Source organism: Pteropus alecto, unplaced genomic scaffold, assembly GCF_000325575.1.
Source record: "Pteropus alecto unplaced genomic scaffold, ASM32557v1 scaffold70, whole genome shotgun sequence".
Lineage (NCBI taxonomy): Eukaryota > Metazoa > Chordata > Mammalia > Chiroptera > Pteropodidae > Pteropus > Pteropus alecto.
The window spans coordinates 4,003,819-4,011,313 of NW_006431912.1; positions in this window are offsets into that span (position 1 = coordinate 4,003,819).

A 7,495-nucleotide genomic window follows, 5' to 3' on the forward strand; every position below is an offset into this window, starting at 1 on the left:
ATGTTCCATGAGGGTGAACCTTAAAAATATTATGCTAAGAGAAGTCAGACACAAAAGGTCACATGTTCGATGATTTCAGTAATTCCATTATTTATATATACTGTCCCAGATAGGCAAGCCCACTGAGATAGAAAACAGATTAGTGGTTGCCACAGAGGAGAGAGAGGAATGAGGAGTGACTGCTAATGGGTACAGGGTTTCTTTTTGGTCTTGGAAATATTCTGAGTTAGTGGTGGTAGTTGCACAACTTCGTGAATATATGAAAAACACTGAATTGTACATTAAAAAAGCATGTGCATTCTTCAGATGTTGGGTGAATTTTGTCAGTTCAGTAAATCTGTTTGATGGTATTATTCCTAGTCCTCTGTATCCTTATTAGTTTCTTGTCTTCTATATCTCTTAGATTCTTTTCATCTAAATACTCACTACATTCTTTTAAAATCTCATAGCTATAGCTATATCTCCTTCAGGTTCTGTTGGTTTTTGCTTTATGTATTTCAATGCTCTGCTTTTATTTGGGATTGTTATGTCTTCTTAATGAATTGACACCCCCCTTATCTCAGAAAGAAAACTATACCATGGCACACCTTAGTCAAATTGTCAAAAACTGGTGACAAAGAAATATGAAAATATTAAAAGCAGCCAGTACTGATAAACAACTTTAAGAATGTTCATAGACTTTTGGTCAGGTATTATGCAGTCCCTCTAGCTCTGGCATTACTCCCTATCCTCGTCTGCTTTGTCAGATATTAATGTCGTCACTCCTGCTTTCTTATTCATGTTAACATGTTATATCATTTTCCATCTGTTTTTATATTTCAAATGCACCTCTTATATACAGTTGGGCTTTGCTTTTTAAACCAGTCTGACAATCTCTGCCTTTTAATTCATATGTTCAGGTCATTTACATTTTATATCACTCAAATTTTATGAGATTTTAATATAGTTGGATTTACCTCTATTTTCTTGCTATTTGTTTTCTATTTATTCCCCGTAGGGTTTTTTTGTTTGCTTCCTTTTCCTTCTTTTTGGCTTTCTTTTGGATTAATTGAATTTTTTTTTAAGGATTCTATTTTATCTCCACAATTAGGTTTTTTAGTTTAATGTCTTTTATTTTATTATAAATTGTGTAGGGAGATGGTACTTAAAACTTTTGATCTTTAAAAAATTTGAAATGAGAAAAAAATATTTACATTACCAGTGTATTTACCATTTCTGATTATCTTCATTCCGTTGCATAGATTAGGGATTGGCACATATTTTTTGTAAATAGTTTTATTGCAGTGTAGCCACACTCAATCATTTATATGTTGTATATGGCTGCTTTCACGCTACAATGGCGGAGTTGAGTACTTACAGCAGAATTCATGTGGCTTGCAAAGCCTAAAATATTTACTGTTTCCTGACCCTTTATGGAAAATGTTTGCTGACCCCTGATTCAAGCTTTCACCTAATATCATTTTCCTTTTGCCTGAAGAATTTCCCTTAACCATGGTTTTGGGAGTGTAGGCCTGCTGAGAATGACTCCACTCAGCCTAGACTTCTAATGGCACAGGCTCAAGAACAGGCTCTGCCTTTCCCGCAGGGGTAGAGGATATTTTCTCCTTTCTCTTCCCCCAGCTTCAGTGGATCTTCACCTGTACTCTGGCTGTGACAACCTTTGCAGTCCTTCCCTTCGAAGTCCTAAGGCTTTTATTCCACAGGGGACAAGAATCTGGGCAGGGCTGCCTGACTTCATCTCCTTTCATGGACACCCTGTCCTCCTCTTTCTCATGATCATCACCATGTGAAAGTCTGCAAAGAAGAACCCATGAGGGGGTACAAACACCCTTCTCCTTTCATAGACACCCTGTCCTCGTCTCTCTCATGATCACCATGTGAAAGCCTGCAAAGAAGAACCCATGAGGGGGTACAAACACCCCTGTATCTATGGATCCCAGAAGTTCTGTACTCTCATTCTCACCCACACTTGGCCTTTAGTACCTTGTTAAAAATTATAGCTCACCCACTTGTAGGGTGATCCTTGTTACTCTTGTGTTTTGCTCCAGGTGAATCAATGCACGTGTATCACTTCTTGGAGGTACCTGTCTTTCCTTAGATTTTAGGCTAGTTGGTTGCTGTGCAGCATTAGCTCTCTGATTGGGTCAAGAAACTATGTTTTAAAAAATTATTTGGCTTTATCTTGTTGTTAAGGCTGAAGCAATGTTCTTTCCAGATGTTTATAGCCTAAGCACATACTAGAAGCCCAATTATCTCTTCGATCATATTTTTCTATTTTCCTCCCTTTCTCCTTTCCTTCTAGGACTCCAATGACATGCATGTTAGAGAGTTCAATATTGTTTCCCAGGTCACTTTTTTCAGTCTTTTTTTCTTTCTGTGCTTTATTTTGTGTAGTTCCTATCACTACATCTTTTATTTCCCTGACCTTTCGTTCTACAGCATCTAATCTATCCTGTTCATTGATTTCTTTTTTGATGTTTTCTTGATTTCCCATTTCTATTTTCATTTGTTTACACACAGCATACTTTTTACTAAAATATCAAATATCTTCGAGATGTAATTTATGTAGAATTAATTTTATCCTTTTAACATTGCATAAGTTTTTATGAATATACATGGTCATGTAACCACCACCACAATCAAGAAACATTTTTATAAATTAAGAATAGACATGTGACCACCACAACCAAAATCATTTTAATCACTTCGAAGTTTTCTCTGGCCCCTTTGCGGCAAATACCCTATCTCCATCACCAGCCCATGGCAACGTCTTATCTGTTTTCTGTCTCTACAGTTTTGCATTTTCTGGCATTTTATATACAAGGGATAAAGCAGTGTGTAGTCTTATGTGTCTGGCTTCTTTCACTTAGCTTAATGCCTTAGAAATTCATTCATGTTATTACATATGTTTGTAGTTCATTTCTTACAATAGCCATCTAATGTCCTTGTCTAAATTCATTATGCATGTACTTCCTTAGGTCCATTTTCTTTCTTTTTTTTCCCCCCGTCTTGCAATTTGATTAGATCCCAGAAATTGTGAAGTTTATGTAACTAATTGCTGGAGTATGTTGTGTTCACTTAGAAATTGTTGGCCATTTCCTTGGAGGGAAATTACAGTTCTAGCATAGCAATTTCATTCTTTCAAGGCTCATTTCGAAGCCTTTTTAAGGTCATGCATGTTGTAATCTTTATGCTACAGCTAACTTAGTCCTGAAATTAAGATGCTGCTATTTGGGATCTCTACTTAAAATGCTACGTAATCAAGAATGTCTCTCCACTATGGCCTGTGTGATCTTGTATGGTTCTCAGCCTTTCATGAGCTCTTGGAATTGTTTGGCTTAAAGTTCCCCAGAAATTTTTCTTTTTCTGGATATTGTGCTTCACCTAGCCCGTTTCACTTTTATAGACACATAACTTAGTTTTTAACAAAAGACTCAGGTTCACAATTTCTAGACATTTTTCCCTGTGTACCTCCTTTCTCTCGATACTCTGCTCCTTTAGTTCCTACTACATTGGCATCTCTGTTTTATCCTCTCACTGAGAAACACCAGGCTCTGTTTGTACTCTACTCCATGAGCCATGGTTTAAAAATTACTTAGAGGCAGAAATATGGAGTGATCACAGGGCTGAATTTACTTTTTTCCTTTTTCTCAGGGATTGTGATCAGGTACTAGACATTGTCCAATGTCTGAAAAGAATTAACATGTATCCAGTTTTAAAATTTTTTATAGTGGAAGACAGCCCTCACGACCTTAAACAGAAGTCCTTTACAATGTCTTTGGATAAGCAGAGTTATTTTTAATGTAATTGATCTTATTCTTTTTCTTTATGGTTTGTACTTTTTATATCACATATAAATATTTTATATTTTCGGAGGATTCTGAAGCTCTTTCACATTTTAGCCCTTATTACTTTGATATTGATTTCTGTGTGATCTTTTATTATTTTTTCCCCCTATGTATCACCAATTGTACTAGCACAATTTCTTGAATAGCCAATTCTTTATTTGCTATTCTGTAATGCCAGCTAGGCCATATATCAGATTTTTGTCTATGGTTGGGTATGTTTCTTGGCGCTCTTAAAAAATATTATGTATGTAATCATTTCAATTTCTGTAGACTTCACATATCTGAGGCAGTTATTTGTGGCTTCTCTAGATTCTTGCTCACAATGGCTTGTTTCTAAATTTCTTTTTGCGTATCTTATTTTATTGCGAGAGCATGATTTTAGCAATATTGTCTATGGCAATTCTTTGAGTTTTATATTGGTTTTGAAATTATTTAAATATTTATGCCCTATCAGGGGTACTGATAACCCAGGACACTTAAAATTTTTGAATTGAGTTTGAATTATAACTCTAAACTCGTATGAATGTGTGTTTAAGGTGAGTAATTCTTAGGTGAGATCTTTCTCCCTAGCCTCTGTCCCCTGCTTTCTCTGTATCTATAGACAAAACTGAGATAGTCTTCAGGACTCTTTTTTCTAGTATCACCCTTCTGTGGCTTTACATTTATGTAGGTATCTCTAATCTAGCATCTCGTCCTTCTCAGCCCCCAAGTTTTGTCATCCATCTGGTGAATACTTTAAAACCCACACATCTGTGTATCCATCTGTATATCCATAGATACTCCCAGGGAAATTGTAGACTCAGGTATTTCATTACTCTTATGAAATTTTGGATTGGGTAATTTATGGCCCTTACTTTTCTTCCTTTACTTAATTAAAATTACTTTTTATATTTTTTGTATTTTTATTTTTATGCATTACGATAGGTTTGTTTCTATATCAGGTCCACCATATTAGTGCTGTCAAATTGATCCTCATAAATTTCAAATAGAAGTCAAATTTTAAATAGAAGTCAGTAGGCTTATTCATGAGCAGGCAATGTCATAATTTGTGCTTTCATGGAGAGATTTAAAAACACCAGTTTTTAATCAGATTTGACAAGTAAATTGAGCATGTTAAATAAAATGTAGGCAGTGGGTATTTAGGTATCACCATTGAATTTTAGGGTTGCTGAAAGTAATCCAGGTTTAAAAGTCTTATTTAGATTAATAACATAGATGTTGATGAAAAATGACCTCAAATATACCTAGTTATCTATTTAGCAGATGATAGGGTATATATTTAGAATATAGGAAAAGAGAAAGTTATGCCAAATTCTATAAATAAGTATTGGCTATAAATACTTACTTTATCCTGCTTCAGATCAAATTGTCACCCTACTTGTGATCTGGTACTTTGTGACTGTATCAGTTCTTAGAATGGAGTGTGAATGCATAGTCAATAAGTTATGCAGAATACAAAGTGGGGTAAATGGCTTTTCACGATGACAAAAGTAGTCTGAAATTTCACCACAGGAATTATTTTTGCCTATACAAAATGAAAAAGATAAAGATATCTAGCCAAGAAACAACCTACAGCAAATAAATCAGGCTGTCCTCAGCTTTCTCCAAAATATATTTATAGCCTTATGAAAATAAATCAATACCAATAAAATTCTGAGAGAAATTGTGACTCAAGAGTATCATGCCCACCTTAGATTCAATTTTGATACTAGGATAACAGACATTTCCAACCAGGAAAGAGCTCAAAGAATAAAGCAGTCATATATGCTTCTTGGATAAAACAAAACCTTTGGCTGAAAAAATTCAGCCAAATTAAGAAATGAATTTAATAGAAGTCAGGAATCATGGTCAAAGAAGTGAGGCATCATGGTCAAAGACCTAGTTATAAGTGCAGAACTCATTGAAATATGGAAAAGTACTAAACAACTGTTCATATTATGGTTACAGAACTGAATGTGAAAGTTATAAACATGAGCATTGTAAAAAGCATATATATATAAAAAAGATATCAATATAGGAAGCTGTAGAAAGTAAGGAAAATTGTGAAAATGTCTTCATTTTTCATTGTTGGAAGTCAGTCAATTGTTTTAAATAAAAACATGATTAAAAATTTTTAGTAAGATTATTTTCTTAATCTTAGGTATTTTGGGAAAAATACCTTTTTTTTTACTTGAAAGGCAGAAGCTTTTTCAGTTTTTTTTAATGTTAAATTTGAATAAACTAAATTGAATAGTTGTTATTAAAGACAATATATAAGGGGACTCAAGTCTAGAAAGAAAATATTAAAAATTTTATTTACATTCGTTTTTTAATCTACAGATAAGGAAATTAAGCCTTACTTAATTTATTATAAAGTCCAATTTTCATTTCTTTGGTTAGTCAATGTGATAAATTAATTACACAAGTGACTCCAATTCTCCACTCCCTCCTGTAAGCATGCCCTTTAAAAGGTAGAATCTGTTTCTCTAACAAAGGTCAGCTGGCTTTCTGCCTTGCTTTGGCCAACAGAATACTGATGGAAGCAACAGCATGCCAGTTCTGAACCACAAGAGGGCTTGCCTCCTTCACTCTCTTTCTTGGACTCCTGTGACTGCTATGTGCACAAGCATGGGCTCTTGAATCTCTTGATTACCTTCTTCCATTTCCAATTGCCCTTCTCATGCCCCCTCTCCCTACCTGTCTTTCTTCTACACAACTAATATCTAGGTTATCGTCTTCCATTTCCTCTAGTTTTCCTTTGTCTTTCTTTCCTTCAGATCAAAAGTTTGCCACTATGGGATTTTCCTAAACTGAAAAATTATGAAAAGAAAAAAAAGTGTCTATAACAGCTAAACACTCAAATACAAAGTGAAAATTTTGCTTGCACATTGAGATACACTTGAGAGTGAGAAGAGTTTCACATGCATTCTTGAAAACACGTGCTTGCTTTGTCTGGAACAGATTATTCAGAATGTTGACAAGAATTTTTTAATCTGAGTATGTCTGTATTGTGTGGATGCAGCTAGGACTAACCCCGTACGATGATGTTTCACTCATGCCATTATATATTTGATATTTGAGCAACTCTGCATATGCTAATGACAAATGCTCCCTTTACATATTGTGTAACACCAAAATCCAAACTAAATCTCTAAGCTGTCCATGCACTTTCTCTATATAACTATAGCATGAACCATATAATTTCATTACTTAGAAATTAAACATTCACAGGTCACTAGATCCTAGTGTAGTAGGGGGCGAAGAATCCAAAGAAATTAAATTCATTTTTGTTCTTACTGTATTTAGAAAAAAATAACATTCCCTATAATAACTATTAATTCTGTATTAACCACATAAGATAAAATGATAAAACTCTGACTTTATTGGTTGCAGTATTTTTACAACTATGTATAATCCTTAGAAATTAAAATATTCTACCTGGTTATTTCATACAAAATCAGGCATTGTGCACCGACAGTTGAAATATTCTATTCAGACTGTTGGTCGATAAATTTCATTCCCCATGTGACACAGAGCTTTTTCCATGACAATTACTTTTTAGTTTCCTCTTTCCATCTGAAAAAGCAGCAATTTATATTTCCTAAAGAATTGATAATTGGCTCTAAGTCTGCTGTGAGGTAAAGTGTGTGTACATATATATATATCTC